At 43.0% G+C, this 22722-nt stretch overlaps 1 protein-coding gene across 3 annotated transcripts in view; it reads left to right on the top strand.

The window, feature by feature from the left end:
- Positions 1-22722, top strand: part of LOC138165101 (volume-regulated anion channel subunit LRRC8D) — a 140170-nt gene that overhangs the window by 29818 nt on the left and 87630 nt on the right. Inside the window, exons 1-2 of one of the 3 annotated variants that reach the window (XM_069093266.1) lie at positions 3536-3613; positions 3839-3991. The gene's annotated coding sequence lies outside the window, so the exon portion shown is untranslated. Of the gene's footprint in view, positions 1-3535; positions 3710-3838; positions 3992-22722 lie in introns of those variants that run through there. The other 2 variants (XM_069093265.1, XM_069093267.1) reach the window with 2 other exon arrangements.

Raw genomic sequence — 22722 nt, 5'->3', positions numbered from 1 at the left:
TTTTTCCCTGCTTACTGAAACCATGGATATAATTGAAAGTGCACACAGAAAAGATCATTCTAACTCACGTGCAGATGTCCTGTGGCAGGTAGAGGTTTAGAAACTTAACTGTGTGTTCCTTTTTCTAAAGCAGCTCTTTCTAATGGACTCTCTTTCTCTTTGAAATTGAGGGAAGGTGGATGGGGCCACTTTGGAGTCATTTTTATTATCTCCCCCCAACTCCCATGTTTGCCTCAGAAAAGCCTTCTCTCAAAACATAATTTCTGGGGTAGAAAACGTCTTCCCCAACGTTGCTGCCTTTTTGTACAGGCAGAGGTATTTAAGGAAGAAGGAAGACTTTAAAAGCAAAACAAACAGCAACAAAACCCCCAAATCTTTGAAATTGGATTTTTCAGCTTTCAAAGCCAGATCATTTGTGCATGCCAGGGCACATATTTGCTTTTCCTGCTACAGAGGTCACAGTTTCAGTTTTTGTTTTGTCCACTTAGTGAGTGTGTACAGTGGCAAGAAAGAAACTGCGGGGTGTAAAACTAACTCAGAAGAAGGAAAGGACTGTCTGTGTCAAAGGAGTGTGTCCCATGTTACTCTGGGCTTGTGGTTACATTTTGGGAACAGAGATGTCCTCGTGGGATCAACGGGAAATCATCTTTTCCAAGCCGGTCACAGCCAGGACTCAAGTGTTTATAGGAATGGTGGTGGAGAAATTGAGTAACAGGTGGATTAGTCGAGACTGGGTGATGATGTAATGGAAGGAAGGAATTTGCCTGGAAGTTGGGAGACCTGGGTTCTAGTCCTGTTTGGATGGCTGACTAGCTAGCTGTGTGATCTTGGGTAAAAAATCTTTTACCATCCTCAGCCTCATTTTCTTCAGCTGCAAAATGAAAAAATTGGACAATATGCGGCAAGTAAATTCTCTTATAATGATGTCGTTAAGGTACATGCTATTGAAACTCTCTCTAGTACCGTGCTATTGAGGGCCGTATGGATGAACATTTGTATTCATACCCCTTAGGGTTCCACTCTTCTTGTTTTTCAGTTGTGTCCAACTCTTTGTGACCCCATTTGGGTTTGTTTGTTTTTTTTTTCAGCAAAGATACTGGAGCAGTTTCCCATTTCCTTCTACAGCTCATTTTACAGATGAGGAAACTGAGGCAAACAGGGTAAAGTGACTTGCCCAGGGTCACACAACTAGGAAGTGTCTGAGGCCAGATTTGAACTCAGGTCTTCCTGACTCCAAACACCAGCTGCCCAGGGTCCCACTATATGCTGTTACCTATATCATATGCTCACAACATAGAAAATACTGCATTTGTCTGAATATGGTCTTTCCCCTGAGTGGAATTGAGTTAAAAATCTGAGCTCTACCTATAATCGGTGGTGTTTCTCAGGCCCTTTAGGGTTGCAACCCATATTCAAACCAGTGGATTATGTATCAAAATTGGGATTTCTGAATTATTTTTTCTAGGACTAAAGGAGTTCACACTTTTTGTTAAAGATTGTCTCTTTCTCTAGGCTCCTTGGTTATAGCAAATGCAGTATTTTTGAAAAAGCAGCTGCTATATAAACCACCATACATTTTATTTACAAATGCAGCATTTTCCTGCGTATTTTAAATATGCAGAAGTCTGAAGAATGCAAGTATAAATTGTATCTAATTATGGACAAACAGGACATTTATTATAATGTAAATTGATATTGTTACATGTGAGAGAAATATAGTGTATGAAGGAGGAAAGTATTTCCAGGGATTGAAAGTGGGCTAGAAGTACTTGAAACTGCCCCCCAAGGCACATTATCATCCCAGAGGAAGCCGCTGTCAGAGGAAGGATTGAGTTTATACTTAGGGTGAAGAAGGCTGGTCAGGGCCAGGATAAGTGAGAAGGTGCCTTGTCATAGGAAGAGGATGGGGAGCGGGCTGGATCCTAAAAGGGTGATGATAGGGAGGTTTCAGGAAGGGCATGGAGATAACCAGAGGCTTCCTTTACAGTCAGTCCATCTGCTATACCTCAAAGTTAGGCATGCTTTGGTATTGGCCTGGGTTGGGGACAAAGTACAGCCACAGGTGAGAGGCGAGTCCTTGCTGGGCCTGTCACCAGGAGGCTTCTCCAGTGCCCAGATTCTTCTTGGTCATCCTTTAATAAGGGTGCTGCCTTTCTTGGGCCCTGCCAGGAGGCCGATAGTGACAGGTGAGGGGAATCCAAGACGCTGCGGCCGCAGAAGCTTTCAAAAACAACATTTATCATCAAACATAGAGGGAAAGCATTGACTTCTAATCAACAGGCCAAGTTACTGGGAAAAGTCAGCTGATGGTCATCTGAACTCCTCGGAACTTTGTACCTTGAAGTATAAATGATTGTACTGGGGCTTTTTGAACTTTTGCCACCAAATCATTTCAGGGAGGGGGAGGGGGAGGGGAGGGGTGGTGGAAAGTGGACGGGGCCAGTAGTTGGTAATGGAAAATAGCACAGTCTTTTGGTGATCAAGGTACAGAATATTCAATTGTGTATGCGCCCAGGTAAGCCAGCAGAATAATGATATTGGGTCAGCTTGCGGGACCACCCAGAGCTGATTCTGCTGACCTCTGATCTTCATCGGGCTTACTTTTCCATCCAGAATAAGTGATCTCTTTGTTCTCTTGGAGCTCAGTTATATACTGGAGGGGACGATCACTCTTCGTGTTCTGTGGGTCTGTTTTGATGAGCTCTAAAAACCAGGGATGTCTGTCCCCCGTCGTTCTGGTAATCTAAGAGGTTGTTTTGTCTTTGGCTGCCTAGGGGTAACCTTGTAAAAAAAATCCAGTGTGTTTGCTGTCGGCCAAATTCTGTGACAGGGTCTGAAAGAGCTGGATGGGAGAGGTGGTGATTGATGTAGCAGTGAATACAAATGAGGATTCACCAGACAATTAATAACATCTTCCAACTGAAATCCACTACTGTGGAATTACCATTATTGCTATTATTTACAATATTATTATTAGTAACAGCGATGCTGAAAAGTTCGCCTATATGAGGGGGACCATAAGCCAAGAAAATAAAAGTAACCCTAAAACTTTTTGGAAGGGACCTGCCCCGGGCATGAGGTTGGCACGTGGAAACTCTTCAGCGTTTTCACATTTTGATCATGTATCTGATTTGGATGTGGCACCTATTAACTATACATCTGGATGAGTTAAATGGGGGCAGACTTAGATTGTTGCATGAGTTTCATCTCATCTCTGTTCAGTTCTTTTCCCTTAAGTGTAAAAGATGTACAGTGTCATCTCCGGTACCTTTTTTTTTTTTTTTAATCATTATTGCGAGGGATTCACCGGTCGCGGCAGTTAACTTTAAAAACTGGTATGCCTTAAGTTGTGGGGAGCGCCCCTCCCCATACCAATTTTGACTTTTCATCTGCCAAGGGATAATTGCCTTCGGAGGGCGGCAAAGGAGAAGGAAAAGGGCGTAGGGATGCGGGGAGCAACCTGGTGTGGTATTGTGTGTATTCATGTTTGGAAGAATAGGGGGCACCCAGCATGTGATTGGAAATGGAAGGGCTCAGGGCCCGTCTTGTAGCATGACTGCCAGCAGGGGGAAGACCATGGGGATGGAGGCAGGAGAGGCCATGCCGGCTCATGGTTGGTGTCTGGGGGGAGCAGGGAGCAAACACCCTCCCGGGAAGCCAGAGAGCTAGACGAAAGGGCTGCTCCAGCCTGCCCACCGGGCTGACAATGGTGAAGCAGGCGATTATGCAACCTCCAAGCCCCCTCTCCCCCCCCCCCTCCTCTATGGCTCCGTCCCTCCCTCCACTCTGCCAACACTCGATTTCTCTCTCTTTCTCTCTCCCTTGTGTTTTCAAACAGGAAGTGCACGGTTGTCTGTAACGTGCCGCCGGGTCCCAGAATGAAGGAGTGAGGTCTCCCAGCTGCCTGTGCTGGATCCTCGCCTCGGGAGCCCGCTGCAGTCTGAGTTTACCGAGAGCACCCTGAGGCAAGCAGGGTAGCCGCCTGGTCCAGGTAAAAGGGGGGCTCTGGGGGTGATGGCAGGGAGTGGGGGGGGACTCGCTGACTTCTGGGCTGTCAGTGATGGATGCCCCCTTTGCTTTCAGATGTGCCTCCTTCCTTGCCCTGCAGGGCTGGCTCACTCCACCTTATTTCACTCTCTCCTCTTTCTTCTGTTCTTTGCCCCAAACTCTGCGGCCGCCGCTGCTCTGCTCGCCGAGGATGTGTTGGGAGATGCTTCACCCCGCTTGGACGGGGTAGGAGAAGCAGCGCGCGCCCATCCTGGGCTCTGCGCCCGAGCTGGCTGCCTGCTCCCAGTCGCAGGCTCCTCCAGCCCGTGGTAGGCTCCTTCAGCCTGCGGCGGCCGCTGCCGATGCTGCCTCTGCCGGCCTCCTCCCGCACGCTGCCACTGCCGTTCCGGCAGCTCTTTGTTCCTGGCATAGGACAATCCTTAAGGGTTATTTTCTGGATAGTGCTGGGAAACTGCTGAAACCGTGGTTTGGATTTTGTTTGGAGCGAGGTGCTAGGGAGAAAGGAAAGGAGAAGAAAAAAGAAGGGCTGTTGAATTGAGCGGTGTGGGAGGGTAGACAGGAGGAAGGGTCTTGGTCTCTTCCTTTACCTCTGAAGGAAATGCTACAGCTCCTGAAATGCCCCTTCTTTAGGCTATAGGGTAAGGAGTGGGGGACTTCTTCCTCTCTGTGGCGGGAGATTCAGGCCAGAAGGTAGAAGGTAACTGGGCAGGGGACCTTAGGCAAGAGAAAGAAAGGGGTACAGACTCCCGAGATGGCAGAGAGCTCTGGGGTGAGTTATTTAGTCTGGTGTCTGGGCTCTTAATTCCTGTCTGGTTTCTTGGTCAGGCTTCCTTTGCCTAGACAGAAGCTACTTTTTAAAAAGTAGGAGCCAGACATCTTTGGTTTGTTAAATGTTGCTCATCTCCCAGTTACCATTGAGCCCAGCTTTTCTTGGCTACAGCTGGCTTAGTGGTACCTCATGCGGATGCCTTGTTTCATCTTAGCAAAGATGTCACCAGACTCAGAGAAAAGTGGCTTTTGTCCCTGACTCTGTTCTCTGGTCATATCCCTTGCTGTTCTTTCCCCCTGCAGATCCTTAAATCAGTTGGATTTTTTCACCAGCCAAATCCTGCCTGTACTCAGTTACTGGATGCTGGCAGCTGGCATTTATTGGACATTTTCAGATTCGCAAAGCGCTTTGCATTCATCCTTCACTTATTCATCAGCAAGCACTAATTAAGAGCCTACTGGGTGCCAGGGAGACTGCTAGGTGCCAGAGATGGAAAGAGAAGGCATTTCTCCACAGACAAATGCCCTCCTCCTTGAAGCAGAGCGAAGGCAGAGCAGTAGGGATGAAGAAAACCAGTTGGGTATGAAGCGGTTTGGGACTTTAAGCTGTCCATTTGAGTCATATTAATACTTGATGCATTTTTAAAAAGCTAATTTTCATATACAGTAGTGAAGAAAGAGATAATTTACGTGCAGAAACATTCCTTCCTATAGAGCATCATTTCTGGGGGACCAGGGAAGAGTGGTAGTCTCCCTATGATTCTTCCAAGAAAGAATGGAATTCTGTTCCTACACATTCCTAGTATTGGACAACCAGGGTTCACCTGGTACCAGAGTTAGTTGTGATTTTTAAGAGCATGATATGGATTCCTGCCAGGAACACTATAGATGATGAAAGATGCATTGTGATTTCTCTAGTAAGTGGTTAATTTTGATTCCATGGGGTTGTGAGTGATGGATGGTGGCAAAGTGAATGCATGATTAGACGGAGTGATCACTGGCCCTGGAGTTAGAGGACCAGAGTCCAAATACCACCTGTGACCCTTTCTTTGTGTGTGACCATGGGAAATTAACTAAGCCTCTCTGGACCTCAGTTTCCTCATCTGTAAAGTGGGTTAGCCTAAGTGGTCTCTGAGGTCTTTCCCAGGTCTTGAGCTAGGCTTAGAGCTGGAAAGGGACCTTGCAAACCATATAACCCAGCCCTTTCATTTTAAGAGGGTATCCAAGATCCCAGGGGTAATCTATGGCAGAGGCAGGATTTAGAGTTCAAAGGCGTCACCCTTCCCACTACAGCAAGCCCCTTTTGATCCTATGTCCTCTTTCTTCCGTTGGATAGGTATAGGGACCTAATCTCTGACTTCATAGGTTTGGAGAACTCCCAGATGAGGAAATTCTCTCTACTGGTTCAGCTTGCCCTCCTCTCTACAATATACAGTCTTAGTTGTCCAGAGCACTGAGGGGTTAAGTTATTTGCCCAGGGTCACTCAGCCACTGAGAGTCATAGAAGAGGCTTGAACCCCAAATCTGCCTGTATTCAAAACTGATTCTCTATCCAGGCTATCATACAGCCTTGACCATAGTAGTAATAACTGTGCCCTTTATTTGTGCCTTCCTGTATGGATTTCAGCAGCTATCTTAGGGTTAGAATGATGATAACTAGATCATAGAATCCTAGGTTTGTAAGACAGAGGTAATCTAGTCTTATTCTCATTTTATAGATGAGGAGACTGAGACCCCAAGAGATGGTTTCACAAGAAAACACATGGCAAAGGGCACAGTTTGCACCTACATCCTCATTTGCACCTACATCCAAATTCATCACTTTGGTTTTAGCAGCAAATATCCAAAATATACTGGAATAGAAAAACTCATAATTTCATTTTTCCATTTTAGAAGAAATATAGGAAGTAAAATAAGTCTAGGCTTTTCTTGGTCAAGAGTTTAGACTGGCTTAGGGGTGTCTATAGTGTCCTCCAGCAACCAGGGAAAAGAAGGGATCTTGCAGAACCAGATCACTTCCTCTCATTTTTTTAGGAGGGAGTTTAATGAGGACATCAGAGTTTGTGCATCTTCAAAAAAGGTGGCATGGGATGAGAAGGGTGAACGTGAATTTCAGAGAGGCCTGGAAGGTACAGCCTCATCCTGGGACCCAATATCGTTTTCCAGTCATTTTGTTTCAGGATTGAGTCGCCAGTCTGTCCTTCGCCTCCTTGGCATCCGTTGTCCCAAGAGAAAGGCGGAGAGTGGCTATCTCACCTGATTGTATTCCTCCCAGGTGACGCAGGGGACATCCTAAGCACCATTTCACAATGTCTTTAGTCACCCAATGAGAGGTTGAACCAACAAACAGTAACCGAACCACAGAATTACTCTGAATTAGGTGTTCTGGGCGTTCCTTGGTTTGACAGGTCAACTCCCACTTTCCCCAATAATAATAATGATGCCAGTATTAAAGAGTAGCAGCAGTGTGATATAGTAGGTAGAGGACAAGCCCTAGAGTCAGGAAGACCCAAGTTCAAATTTAGCCTCTCATAGGTATTTGTTGCATGACTCAGGGCCACCCTCTGAAATTCCAAGTTAAAGGGGAGTTAGTTGAAGATCTGCCATCTGTAAAGGGAGTTTCCACCCAGATGCAATCATGGTTCTGAATGAATAATAACAACAACAATAATTAACTGACATTCAGAAAGCGGACAGAGGCTTGCAAAGTGCTTCTCTTTCATGATCTCATTTGTTCTTTCCACAGCCCTGTGAGATAAGTGCTAAAGGTGTTATTATCCCCATTTTACAGATGAAGAAACAAAAGCTGGGACAGAGGCAGAAGGGGAGAGAGAGAGAAAAAGAGGGAAGGAGGGAGAGAAAGGGGAGGAAAAGGGAGAGGAAGACAGACAGAAGGGGAGGGGGGAAGTAGAAGAGAGAAAGAAAGGAGGAGAGAGGGAGGGGGGAGACAGAGTGAGGGGAGGGAGGAGAGAGCAGGAGAGGGGAAGGGGCAAAAGACAGAGAGAGAAGGGGAGAAAGGGGAGGGGGAGAGAGACAGAGTGGAGAAGTAGAGGAGGGGAGAGGGAGATAAAGGGGGAGGGGGAAGGGAGAAAGGGGAAGAGAGCAGGGTAAGAGGGAAAGAGAGTGTGTGAGAGAGAAGGAGAGAAAGGGGGAGAGGGGCAAGGGAAAGGGATAGAGATCTAGAGGGAGGAAGAGAGATTGAGATTAAGATTAAGAGACTCAGCCAGCAACTGTGGAGGCTTCTAGGTGGGATCTTAACCCTGGTCTTCTGAGCTGCTGCAGGAGCAGCCCTCTATCCTGTTTCCTATGATGATTTGCCGCAGACCAGGCTTTGTCTTTTTAGAACTTAATACTTCCGTGACTGTGATACCTTTTATTCTTCCTTCCCCTCCAAGACTAGATTTATCCAGGTTTCATCAGCATAGTATGTGCTAGTGTTGCCAACCCCCTTGAGGCATGTTCTCGTCAGTCTTTCAAATTGACCTTAAATCATGTTCTGGGATTAAGGCTTCATTGTCTTGAATGGCGAGGTTGGCGTATTTTAATGTTTTGAAACAACAGTTTAAAAAATCGTGAGGTACTGGAGACAGATTGACTTCCCCTAAGAGTGTAAGGCTACCTTTTGTAGCATCATTGATTTGGAGGTAGAAGGAAATCATCTGTAGAAACCTTCTTATTGGACAGATGAGTAAATGGAGGCCTAGAAAGATTAGGGGATTTGTCCTGGGTAGGAAACAGCAGTAAGACTTCGAATTCAGGTCCGCTGACTCCAGATTCAGTCATCTTACCATGTTACTTTCATGTACCAGCAATAAGTAACTCACTTTTTTGTTTGAGGGTAGTGGGGGGCAAGATGGAGAATACATCTGTTAACTGAATTTGGTTTATACATGCCATAACTCAGATGAGCATGACTAAATGACTCTCCTGTCACTGGAATGAGAGGCAGTACTTGAAGCCAGGTGCTGCCAGGTCTTCCCCTGGTCCTGTCTCCACACCATTCTGCCTCCCAAGTTCCAGCTCAGCGTTCCAAGGACCGTAGCTCCTCCTGCCAATAAGAGAGAGCTCAGCTTCTAAGACAACAGCAGCTGCTAACTCAGCCAGAACAGATCTGGCATCTACAGGGAAAAGCCGGTCCATGCAGAATCTTGAATTTGGACGAGATCTTGTATTCATGTTGAATCTTGGTAATGGAGAGATTTGAGGTCCTCTGACATTTGGTAATTTTTTTTTTTTTTGCTTTTTGGAGGGCAATTGGGGTTAAGTGACTTGCCCAAAGTCACACAGCTAGTAACTGTGTCAAGTGTCTGAGGCTGACTGAATTTGAACTCAGGTCCTCCTGATTCCAGGATCGAGGCTCTACTCACTGCGCCACCTAGCTGCCCCTGACATTTAGTAATTCTTAGTCACTCTGTGACAATTTATTTCCCAGAATATTTTCACACAGTATTTGGTTTTTTTAAAACTTTCATCACTTTCTATTGATACGATTAGTGCCATGACACCAACTAGCATGAGAGGGCCTGACTAAAGCCTGCTTTTATCCCCATAGAGGTATGTGTTGTGGTGGATAGAAATCTGATCTTGGAGCCAGGAAAGCCTAGGTTCTAATCCTGCCTCAAACACACATTGGCTGTATGACCTTGGGAAAGTCACTTGACCTGGCATTGTCCCAGGAGATTCTCTAAAATTGTAAATTGTAGAGAAGGTGCCCTCCTACTTGTATAATGGGAGTTTGCTTATCTAGATATTTTCTGTACAGAGTAAAATCATAGGGTCAGTCCCCATCCTAATTATCCCAGTCACTACTAGCATCAGCATTAGCATCGAGATCAGTTGGTGGCTAGTAAATGTTTATCGATTCACCGATTTCTAAGCAATGATTGCCCTAACTCTTGGAGCAGAAAGGCAATTGAGAAGCTAGATGTGAGCAGCCCAGATTCTGAATGTTAAAGAGGCTTCTGGTCTGTGTCAGGATCTGTTGAAGCAACTGAGAATATTTGGTCTGAAGAGAGGGCATCCGGTAGCTGTATTCGAGCATTTAAAAGGCTGTCTGGTCACAAAGGTTTGGGCCCCGGGGGTGGAATTATGCTGGAAATTTAGGCTTTTGTAAGGAACAACTTCCTGACAATTACAGCTTTTCCAAAGTGAGAGTCCTCCTTGCTGGAAATGGCTGAGCAAATACTATCTACCCCTTTGTCTGAGGTGTTGCTGGAGCATTTCAAGCCTTTCTCTAGCTTTGGTTGGACGTAATGATGGCTTCTTAGGGCCTTTCTGTCTCCGAGATTCACTGGAGAAATGCTGTTAAGTGGATGTACAAATGTGAATAAAGATCCTCCTTTATTAGATTGACAGTTTAGGACAATTAATGTTCAGGTTGGGTCTCGCCAAGTTTACTTTTGACCACTTCATTTCCCACACCTTCCCCCACCCCCCAGAGTCTAACCATTCAATCTCTAAGGGAATTTTACTGCCTGTATGGTATAGAATATACTTTTGACTTTTTTATGGAATCCAGTATCAAACCATTAGAATGTCTCCTTGTTGCGAATATAGCCAAAGACAAACCACGTTCCCCTAAGACAGAATGACTTGGTATGTATGCTGTTAGATGGATGTTAATCTCATCCTAAAATTTTGTTGTTCAGTCATGTCCGGTTCTTTGTGACCTCAATTGGGGTTTTCTTGGCAAAGATACTGGAGTGGTTTGCCATTTTCTTTTTTGGCTCATTTTTTTTAACATGAGGAAACTGAGGCAAACAGGATTAAGTGACTTTCCCAGGGTCACACAGCTAGTGTGACACATAAAAAGTTTGAGAGACATAATTTCTGGGTAATTAATTATTTTATTAATTATGGCTAGCAAATAATAAAAAGATGGTTATTTGGCTGTTTGTCTAAACCCAAGACCCCTCTTGGAACCCATTCAGTACTTACATGCCCTTCCTGAGGATGGAAATAAGCTCTGATTAACAGTTAATGAAAGATAATGAATATTATATTAAGAGGTAGACCTATTGTAATAAGAGGCTGGGGGAACTTGATTGATTATATCACTTTTACTCCCAAATCACCCTCAACCTGGGACAGTCTAGACCAGGGGTAGGGAAACCTGTGTCCTTGAGGCCACATGTTGACCCTCTAGGTCCTCAAGTGCAGCCCTTTGAATTTCATAGAACATATCCCCTTAATAAAAGGATTTATTCTATAAAACTTGGACTTCAGGCAAAAGGCCCCACCCAGAGATCTAGAAGGTTCTTGTCTAGATTCTAGACAAAGGCTCTATCCCTCACCCAAGCCTGAGTAGAACACAGTGAGCTTCTCCACTTATGTGGAGTCTGAACAAGATTGAGGAGAAAGTTAATCCAATCTCATTATCTGCAATGCCCTTCAGATGCTGGCTGAATAACCTGCAAGGGACTGATTTCTGAATGAGGAAATAGGAAAAGGAAAATCTTTAGTCCTAATTCAATAAGTGGTTATTAATGTAAGAGAGAAATTACCATTTCTTTCATTAGTCAGTGTCTGAGGTTGGATTTGAACTCGGGTCTTCCTGACTCCAGGCCTGGTACTCTATCCACTGTGCCACCTAGCTGTCCTATCCTTTAAAAAATAAAATTGGGAGCAGCTAGGTGTTGCAGTGAATAGAGCACCGGCCCTGAAGTCAGGAGGACTTGAGTTCAAATATGGCCTCAGACACTTAACACTACTTGTGTGACTTTGGGCAAGTCACTTAACCCCAATTGCCCTGCCCTCCCCCCCTCCAAAAAAAAGCAAAAAAATATTGTTCTAAAATTCCAGTCCCCTAAAGGGCTAAAGGGGATTATAGACCTCTAGCTGGAAGGCACTTTCTTGTAAGACCCTGCTGTCTTTTTTAGTACACTTATTTTGCAGATGAGGAAACTTATGATCAGAGCTGTAACACAGTGGATAGATCACTAGCCTTGGAGTAATAAGGAAGATCCAGATTCAAATTCTTCTAGATAGTTAACTAGTCCTTTTACCCTGGGCATGTCCCTTGGTTTCTGGGCATTAGGCCTGTTGGTCTCTAAAGTCCTCAAAAGCTCTAAGTTTCTGATTCCTTGCAACTTGGTGGTTTGCCTCAGTTTACATAGGTAATAAATAGTGGAATCTGAATTTGAACTCAGGTCCTCTGGCTCCAGATTTTCTGTTCTTTCCATAATGTTTGTCTGCAGGACTAATGTTACTTCAGTTTATTTTGTTTCCAGTTCATAGAGTCTCAGGATTTGGAAGGAACCTCATCTAATCCCTACCTGAAACATGAAATCCTTCTTAAACCCCTACCACTGATTTGTCACCTAACCGCAACTTTAAACTCCTCCAGTGATGGGAACTCAGTACTTACCAGGAAAAGAGAATACTGGGGAAAGATGTGGTAACTGTGTTCAAGTATTTCTTGTTGTTCATTTTTTCAGTCATATCTGACTCTCCATGACCCTATTTGGGGTTTTCTTGGCAGAGATACTGGCATGGTTTGCCATTTCCTCCTCCAGCTCATTTTACAGATGGGGAAACTGAGGCAAACAGGGTGACGTGACTTGCCCAGGGTCATGCAGCTAATAAGCTCGTTTTGTAGACCAGGAATTCAGGCTGGCAGGGTGAAGTAACTTGCTCAGGGTACCACGACTAGGAAGTAAGTATCTAAGGCCAGATTTGAACTCACAAAGATGAGTCTTCCTGACTCCAGGCCCAGCACTCTATTGGCTGCACCACCTAGTTTTCCATTCAAGCATTCACATGACTGTTTTGTGGCAGGGTGATCAGATTTATTCTGCTTGACCCCAAAGGGCAGAATCAGGAGTGAAGAGTGGAAGTTTCAAAGAAGTTAATTTAAGGGCAGGGAAAAAAAAATCTTAATTTAAGCTCTTTAAAAGTGAAAAGTGGCTGTCTTGAGAGGTAGACAGTTCCCCACATCAGTGAAGATTTCACACACAGACTTGGTAACTTGTTAAAAAGTAAATCTTACTTTTGAGCTGGGGTTTGAGCTGGGGTGATAAGGTCTCTCCCAACTCTCAGATCACACAGAATCATACAATAATTCCTTCATAGATTGAGCTAAAATCTCTCTTCCTGTGCTTTTTGCCCATTGTTCATCACCTTCCTTACCCGCCTTAGTCCTTACCTCCAGGGCTAGGCAAAATAGCAAACCTTTTGAGCGGTTGAAGACACTGTTCCTGTCCTCCTTGAGTCTCCTCTTCTCTGGACCAGTCCCAGTCTTTCTCTAATACTTCTCATAACAGTTTCAAATCCCTGTCATGGCTACCATCCTCAACCTTTTCCAGTTCATTAATGTTCCTTTGAAAAATGGGTTGCCCAGAATGGAGAGAACAAGACAGTCAGCGTGGCGTATTGCAGTGGTGTCACACCGAGACAGAAACACTTAATCGTGCACAAGGATCCCTGTGGGCCACAGGTTGACTTAGAAAACCACATATTAACATTATCTGTGTTTTATCGTAGTCTTCTGTCTTTTGTTAAAGACTTCCCAGTTACATCTTAATCTGGTTCTGGCCACACTCCAGAGTGTTGTGGGTCTATATGTGATACCTCTGGGTAGGAGAAAGGGTGCTCCTTGGAGTTAGGAGATACCCTAGTTCAAATCCTATCTTTTTCACTTTCTGGCTCTGTGACCCTGGGCATGTATCTTGACCTTTATGAGCATTAGCTTCCTTATCTGGGGGGTAATACCTCAGAGTTATCAGAGAAGTACATATGAGGTATCCTATGTAAAATATTTTTCAGGCTTTGAGGAGCTAGTTACATGTTGTTTCTGCTTATTATTATTCAAGATAGAGTGCCAAGCCTGGAATCAGGAAGACATGAGTTCAAATCCACCTTGAAACACTGCCTAGCTGTGTGACCCTGGGCAAGTCACTTCACCTTGTTTGCCTCAGTTTCTTCATCTGCAACATGAGCTGGAGAAGGAAATGGCAAACTACTCCAGTGTCTATGCCAAGAAAGTCCCAAATAGGGTCAAAAGAGTTGGACATGACTGAAAATGACTGAGGAACAAATGTACGGACACCGTACTTTTGTTTTTGCAAACTAAACCAACATCTTTTTTTTGGGGGGGGGGTGGAGGGATCAGGCATATAGCAAGGTTCAATTTTAACAAACACATAAATCTTCTCTGTGTACAGTGCACACCATGCAGTCTAGCAGAGGGAAGCACCAGACGTACATCATTGATGTGTAAAAGGTACAAACTCTGTGAGATCCAAGGAGGGAAGGAAAGCTTGTTGTGAACTGGAGGGCTTCATGGAGGAGATAATACTCTTAAAAAAAGATCCCTAGGATTTTAGCCTCAGCAAAGGCGAGCTGGCCAAAATGCAGCCAGTGGAATGTCGGCTCCTCCAGGACTGGGACTGATTCATGTTTGTCTTTCATGTCTCCCCAGGGCCTGGCACAAAATTGGTGCTTAAAAGCTGTTGAATTGGAGGAGGGAGAGGTGACTTTTACCTGGGGAGAATTTTGAAAGGCTTTGTGCTCTTTACTTAGTTGTAATCACCTCCAGGGCAGGGATGGCCCCAGAATCTAGCACAGGGCTTACTACATCATAGGGGCTTAATTAATATTTGTTGAATCACGTTGAGAAAAGGATAGTGTTTTAGGTTTTGACTTTGTTGGATTCTTTTTTTTTGGGCCAGGTTGTCTCATTGAACCCGTGTGAACTTTTTAGAGGTCACTGTCTCCCTTTCTAGGTATACATATGCCATCCTTTTAATAATCAGTCTTAGAATTTGGCCAGATGTTCTTCAGACATCTCACAAATTCAGATCTGGGAGCCATTATTTCTTATTTTTTAATGAGAGTTATATAAGTGGAATGCCTTTGCAAAGCCATATAAAATTTGGCCAGTATTTTAATTTAGGTGCAGTTGTTTGGGATCCTTTGTTGTAATTACATAGGCAGACCAGTGAGCATGAGCTGTTGGAATTGTTCCTTCAGAGTTCTAAGTCCAGAAGAGGATAACCCGCTCCTCCTTTGTCCATTTCCCTCCCCATACTTTTCTCATCCCAGATAATGCTGTTCAGTCACTATCAATAAGGCTTTAAGGCAGAATAGTACATAGAGAGGATGCTGGGCTTTCGTTTTGTTCCAGACCATGTTCATTGCTCCTGATCCCCCTCTAGACCCGTCATGTCTAAGCTTCAGTCTCCTTTGCAGCAGAATAATGATATTTAACACTGCAGCATACAAGTTATTGTGTGATCAAGTAAGATGCTCTAGAAAAAAAAATTTTTTAGCAGCATAGTGTCATAGAAGAATATGTTGGAGCTGCTGATTTGTACTTTTATTATGTGTTGAGATATTTTTCCAGTAGTAGTAGATATGAATTTGGACTGATGTTTTCAACCACAGAGTGCTGGGCCTGGAGTCAGGAAGACTTATCTTCCCAAGTTCAAATCTGGCTTCAGGTACGTCCAAGCTGTGTGACACTGGTCAAGTCACTTCACCCTGTTTGCCTCAGTTTCCTTATCTGTAAAATGACCTGGAGAAGGAAATGGCAAATCACTCCAGTATCTTTGCTAAGAAAACTCCAAATGGGATCATGGAATGTCAGACACGATTGATAACTGAATGGTAATTCAACCAAAGGTTTTTATGAAGGGTCTACATTGTATACCAGGTGCTAGAATGACAAAGACCAATCCAAATCAGTCCCTACCCTCAGCAAACTTACATTCTGTTGGGGGAGCAGGATTACTTTTTATATATTTCACATTTGTTTATTTGTTTCTATGTTTTTTTCCCCTCTCATATAAAATACCCATAGCATGATATCTTCTCATATCCCAATGAAAAGCCTCAAAAGAAGGGAGCAAGCATTGATTGATTCTACTATGTACCAGCCCCTGTGCAAGTATTATCTCATTTGATCTTAAGAAGGCCCTGGTCCCAGTTCTTCTATTTACTAACTGTGTGACCTTGACCAAGTCACTTACCTATTCTAACCCCCTGTCTCTTCTGTAAAATGGGGAGAGGTAGAGCTGGGGAAGGTTGGGCTGGATTAGATATTCTTATCCTGAGGTCTGTGATTTTTTAAAATTTACTATTTTGATAAGTATATTTCAATATAAATAATCCTCTTTATTTTATGCATTTAAAAGCATTCTGGGAAGTCTTCTGCAGTCTGGCCTAGGAGAGGTTCATGATACACTAAATCACTTTTCAAATTCCTTGGATAAAAATTAGATCCAGACTCCTGGATGCAGCTCCTAATATCAGTCCTGTAAGGTTGCCCGAGGCACAGAATGTTAGTGACTTGCCCCACTGCTCCTGGAGAGTTTGGTAACGTGTCCAGATTGCCTTTTGACTGGTAGCACCATGTAGAGGAGGCTGGGGTCTAGGAGGTTAGGACTGTGATCTTTGACCTTGGGACAGAGCAGAGCTGACTGGCTTGCAGAGCAGTGACTATAAGCCATCTTGCTGTCAGGGCTTAAGAGAGACAGGCAGAGACAGTGTTCTGGAATCAGGGTGCTCTGGTGGAAGGAAGGAAGACAAGCCTGTATGGTGAGTGTCTCTGCTTTTTAATTTTGTGAAGGAGGCTGAATAATCTGAGTGAGTCATAAATCAAAACACTGAGACTCTTTCCCAAGAAGGAGGTAGAAAGAACACTGAACTTGGCTTCCAGAAGAGAACATTGAACTTGGACTTTGAAAAGAGAACATTGGCCTCAGATCTCATAAAGGCTTGGATCTTCTAGGCCAGAGGTGAAAGGGCTGAATTTGAGGACCTAGAGGGCCATGTGAGGCCTCAAAGCCACAGGTTCCCCCCATCTACCTCTAACATGAACCACTGTGAGCAGGTCATTTATTTAATATCTCTGAGCCTTGCTCTCTGCCCCTGTCAAGCAGCACAAAGGGAGGATAATCATACGTCTAGATTAAGCTACCTACCAATCAGGGTTGTTTTGAGGGCTGGCTGAGATGTACCGGAGGCAGGGCACTTTGTAAACCTTAATGGGCTGAGTAAATGTCAGCCTTCATTACTGCTGTAGACACTGTTGTTATTCTCATCACACTCACAGGTGGCTGGATGAGAGAGTAAGCAGTCCTGAAAAAAACTAAATCATACTGGTATACATTTAAAAAAAAATTTCCCTCTTTTATCATGAACTTAATAATCAACAAATATTACATTATGCAAAGAACATAAAAGAGGACTCTAGAATAAACTTTCATGCAACCCCTTTTGAAAGTATATATTAAATTTAACAAAGTCATAACAAAATTGCCCTATTTGTCTGCCCTGTGATTGTTTTCTTTATATTTTAGACTGTGTGATAAATACTTTTTAAAATTTCTTTTTAATTTTTTTTTGCAACTCTGTCATTATCCAGTAACCTGCTCCCCAATGGAAACTCTCCCTTGTAACATGGAAGTATATTCAAGCAGCAAATCAATAAATTGCCCATTTCTAGAAATGTCGCTATGGCTATCTTATTCTGCACCTCTGTTCCATTACTCCCATGCCAAGAAGGCACAGATGGCTGGCTTCATCATCAGCCTACTTCTGAAGTCATGATCTGGTCACTGCTTGGATCAGAATTCTGAGGTCTGTCAGAGTTGATCTCCTCTATACGGGGTGGTCCATTGTCTTAGTGCACTTTTAAGTTTAATTTTTAACTATTTAAATTGTTCTAATTCTCATCAAGTCTTCCCAGAGTTCCCTTATTCTGCCATTTTGACCATTTTTTAGGGCATAATAATATCCCACTACATTTACTTGCCACAATTTTGTTCAGCCATTCCCCAGATGATGGTCGGCCATTTTGTTTTCACTTCTTTGCTACAGTTAAAAAGTGCCCCTATATGTGTGTGTATGTGTATACATGTGTGTATGTGTGTGTATATGTACACACATATATGTTTTGGTATGTGATTCCTTTTCTTCTTTCATCTCTTTAGGGTATACCCTAGTATTACCATATATATTCTTCTGGTGGAAGATTCACCTCTAGTAGTTTTTAGAAGCCAACAGCATAGCACATAGACAGCTGTCTGATAATAGGTTTCTTAAGCATCTTCTTTTGTATCTGAACATTGGAAAGGGGGAGTTTGTCAGAGGTTAGAGACGGAAAGGAAATGAGCAAGGAATAGGTTTTAATGACAGGAGGCCTGTGGGCAGGCAGAGTAGTTTCTCTCTGACCCTCTTGCCCATGTTTTGTGTTTCCCTGAAGGACAATTGACAATTGGTTAGCAGATGGTTTTGCCACCTCACAAAGGTAATTAGTTAGGGCTGCTGCTGGTTGGGATGGGGTTTTCCCTCTCTGGATTCCTTTTTCTTGCACTGTTTTCTTTCTCCCATCTCCTCCCCAACCCATCACACACCCCTCCAAGTAGGACTAGGGATTATAGTGATAATAATAGGTAGAAGAAAGTTTGGGCATATTTACGGCCACTTTTAACTATGATTGAGCCCTCCTATCTCCCATAATCAATGTTCCCCAACAGGATGAATTGAATCAGAATGAATTTGAAACGCATTATTTCATTGTCCCTCTGTCTTAGATGCCCTTTCAGAGAGATGTGAACTCTTCATAACTGGTCTGTTTCATCAAAGTAGAAATTTGGGGAGAATCTGAGGTCTGAGCAGAGAAAATTCAGCTGTGCTGTATTTTGCACTTGGACGATGCTCTTCCTAATAATAACTTTATGGGCCAGGTAGCACAAGTACTCACTCTGCTTTACAGATGAGTAAACTGAGAGTTGGGTCCTAAAGATTTGCCTGTGGTCACACAGATAGCAAGAATTAGAGCTGATATTCAAACACAGATCTTCTTTCTTCATCCTTCCTCTGGACCACACTGGACTTAATTCTAACCCTATTTTCTAATTCCATTTTGAATGCCAATTCCATTTCTAAAATTCCTTTCAAATCCCAACTCTATCATTTGCTAGCCATCTACCTTTGGGCATCATTTCCTCATCTCTAAAATGTACCTAGCAGGACCTCCAAGAATCAGTACGAGAGATTAGCCAAAGGGCTAGTGGCCTTTGGTGGTCAGGTAGATCTGAGTTCAAATCCTGCCTCTGGCAGGAGGTAGGTCCAAGTCTTTTAACCTCTTGATGCTTTCAGGAAACTCTCTTAAATTGAAGATAAGTTGCTGAGCTTCCACCATCTGTGGTGGAAGAAGGAATTTCCACACTGGGAGTACTCTATAGACACGAAATAATGGGTTCCTGACCAAAATTGTGATGATAGTAAATTGATGACCTCTTAGGGTAGTTAGGAGAAGCACTTTGTCAACTGTAGACAAACTCTACATAGAAACACTAACCTCACTTAAAAAAAAAAAAGAGGGAGATTCTGTGCTTTGGACTCCTGAAGCTGCTCTCTGTTCAAAGATGGATGAGTCTATAAGTCTGTACCCACAAGAAGAAGAGTCAAGAGAGTTTAAACAAGTGGTGAGGTACTTTAAAAATAAAACACCAGTGAGATCTGGAGGGTTTTGCTGGGGGGGGGGGGTCGGACACATGAGTACTCCAATCCCTTTTTCTGTGCTGTTATATACGTCAGATAGAAACCTGGACATTTTTATTTTGCCCAATTAAGTTTTGCACAACTTGTTAAATGCTTGGAAAATCCTTTATAGGACCAAAACTTGGTCCAACAGGTTTTATAATCAACTTAAAAAGAGATTCACCCCTTCAGAAAAAGGTAACCTAGTCTTTTTTTCTGTTTCTTTCCGAAAATCTCAATTGTTCCTACTAATTAACAGCTCTTCAAAGTGCAACATACTTAGTATTTATTTTAAATCAGTGAGAGCAGAATATGAAAACCCCGCTTTAGCATGTTCTTCCTTTTCCTGAGAGACAGCAGGAAGGATTTGATTTCTTAAAAATAGCTCCAGTAGCTTGACTATAAATTCAAAACATTAGAGATCAAAGATCCCAGGACCACAAAGATGGAAAATTATTAAGTCATTTTTCTAACCTCAGAGGACCTTGCAGTGATTTTTCTTTTTTGGTGCCTAGGACAACAGGATGTAAATGTGCAACATGGGGAAATGTATGACTTGGCATTGCAGAGATCCCCTTATCTCAAGTGTCACTTCCCTCAGTGGCCACCAACGCTCACTTCTGGGCCAGGCCAGATTGACTTGGTCAGAAGCATATATCATGATCAAGTTGGACGCATGGTCACAAACAATGGCCTGGAAAGGAAAGAGAAATGAACCAACATTTGATGTTCCTCTGACCTGACCTACAGCCACATTTCCTTGAAGTTAAATTTGCCATATCCCTGAATTCTTTTTCATTATGGGCTCAAACTTTTCTCCAGTAGAGACCAAAAATGGCAAGATAAAGAGCACATTTTGACTGCTGAACTGTACGAGAGGGTGAATCTAGCGTAGAATTAATAGAGGATCTTGAAGTAGGCAATACAGACATGTTATTGTCATTTTATAAATAAGATAGCATATGTGTGTACATCAGTAGCAAATTATGGCAAGTAGCAGATATATTTGTTGTTTTTGTTTTTGCTGGGTCTTTTCAGTTGTGTCCTACTCTTGATGACCCCATTTGGAGTTTTCTTGGCAAAGATACTGGAGTGGTTTGCCATTTCCTTCTCCAGCTCATTTTACAGATGAGGAAACGGAGGCAGGAAGGGATTGAAAAGTCAGTGTCTGAGGCTGGATTTGAACTCACAAAGATGTCTTCCTGATTTTAGTCCTGGTGCTCTATCCACTTTGCCACCAAGCTGGCCCAGCAAAAATATAGAGCAAATGGAAATTCAGATGGTACCCTGGTATATATCAGCTGGATTCAAACCCAGTTTTTCTGAGTCTTGAGTCCAAGACTTTTTCCACTCTCATGCTCTCTGATTGGATCAATGAAATAACCAGGAAGAAGCACATCAGTTAACTCTCTTCCTTCCAGAAAGGAGAGAAAAACCAAACTCTAAATGAGGTAGTTGATTACTTTTCAGGCTGCTGGGTTTCATTTTAGAGATGTTCAAGATACACTTTGGTCAATCAGTCACTAAGAATTTATTAAGCACCTGCTTATGTGCCAGGCACTGAGGACCCAAAAGAAAGATAAAAGATTGTCCATGACCTTGAGTTGTTGATTGACAACTATGTACAAACAAGCTAAATACAGGATAAAATGAACGTTATTTGGAAGTTATCTGTTGGTATCTGGATATAAATATAAGGCTGTTATACATTCCAAAATAAGTCAGGACTTAAGAATTTCAGTTTATCTTTATAGGTTTAAACAAGAGAATTGTGTTATTTTGGATAGAGTTCTAAATTTTTGCAGTCTGGAAGACTTTGGGTTCAAATCCCACCTTGGACATTAAATAGCTGTGTGATGCCAGCTCTAATGATTAATTCCATATACAGCAAAACCTCTACTTCTTGGAACCCAATTGACTCGAATATTTCTGCACTGGACTTAGGGAGTAAAGAAGCAATTCAAAATAAAATACAGCAAGAATTCAGTATAAAAATGACAAACCACCACCCACAACCCAGATGTCCTGTTTTCAGCATATATATATTCAGTTGGATCTTCATCAGCATCAGGAATGACAAATTCTGGCACCCATGCCAAAGACAGCAGAGATAGGGGTGCATTTCCATTGAAACATGACTCCTTCATTTTGGCCACACTTACTTCCTCATTTCCTTTAACAAGCACTTTCTCCCTGTCTTGACATCATTTTTATTTATGTTGTAAATTTGTTTTTTTATACAACAGTTAGCTTACAATACCTAGCCTACCCGTTGTACTGTCTGTTGTAACAAAGAAAAACTGATAGATAAAGCTAAAGAGAGAAAAAATTTAGAAGAATTTACTTAACAGAGCTATCCTGAAGTACAGGGTCTGCTTTGGGAGGTTGTAAGTTCCTCCAGCCGGATGTCTTCAAGCAAAAACTGTCAGACTCACATTCTTGTGCAAGTATGTGTTGGGCCTCCGAGGACTGAAATTCTGTGACTGAAACTGACCATGTAGACCACTCCTGCAGTCCCCCAAGAGAAGCTTCCTTGACCACTTGTTTTCCAAGAGCGAGGTTGGTTTTTGGAATTAGCCTGGGGTTGACTGTCCCAGAGTACTGGGATACTATACTGCCTCTTTTAAAAGGTCATTAATTCGTGTCCCAGATCTTCTACATTCTAGAGCATGGAGTCTTAACCATGTTATGTACCCCTTTCCCAGTGTGGAGAATCCTCTGGAACCCTTTCCAGAATAATATTTTGTTTTAATTGGTAAATTCCTAAAGCACAAGTCCCTATTGCCTAAGTGCTCTGTTTTGGCATCAGAAGCCCCTTCCGACCTTTCCTGTCTTCTTGTACCATATTCCCTAACATGTACTCTTTGATCCAGTGACCCTGACCTCCTGGCTATTTGATAAATAAAACACTCCACCTTCCAGCTCCTATTTTCTCTGGCTAGAATACTCCTTCCTCATCTTCACTTACTATCTTTTGCGTCTTTTTATACCCCTAGTGTTAACAAAGTGTCTGGCACATAGTAGGTGCTTAATAAATGTTTGTCAATTGATAATTGAAGGAAATCCACATTTCAGTTAGAGGTGAGTGAGAACAAAGGTGTAAATCTATTGAGGGAATTCAAGCTAAGAACCCTTGATCTAGAGGAATATACTATGGGAATTCATCTTTAGGCTGTTAACGTGAAAAATGAAAGTTAAATCATAAAGGCATTTTGCTCTCTCCATCAGAGCGGCTCTGTTTCCTGAGCATCATGGTTAAGCATCAGCCTTTTTCAGAATGTCGGTTCTTGTCCATGTGTGGGGGCCCCAGCACCATTAGAAAAATGACCATTATTCTTGCTACAGTGTCAATTACAGCAGTTTGTGTTGCATCATTTTCAATAATAATAATAATAAATCCAGTGGGGTCTGAAGAAGCAAGAGAGTTTAGGAAAGAGAGAAAAGTGAGCTGTGAAGTCT

This window comes from Petaurus breviceps, unplaced genomic scaffold (assembly GCF_028583685.1).
Source record: "Petaurus breviceps papuanus isolate PSGF00001 unplaced genomic scaffold, PetGlider_PUasm1.0 207, whole genome shotgun sequence".
NCBI lineage: Eukaryota > Metazoa > Chordata > Mammalia > Diprotodontia > Petauridae > Petaurus > Petaurus breviceps.
Note: the sequence above shows the minus strand (reverse complement) of the source record. Positions and strands in the feature narration are given on the sequence as shown.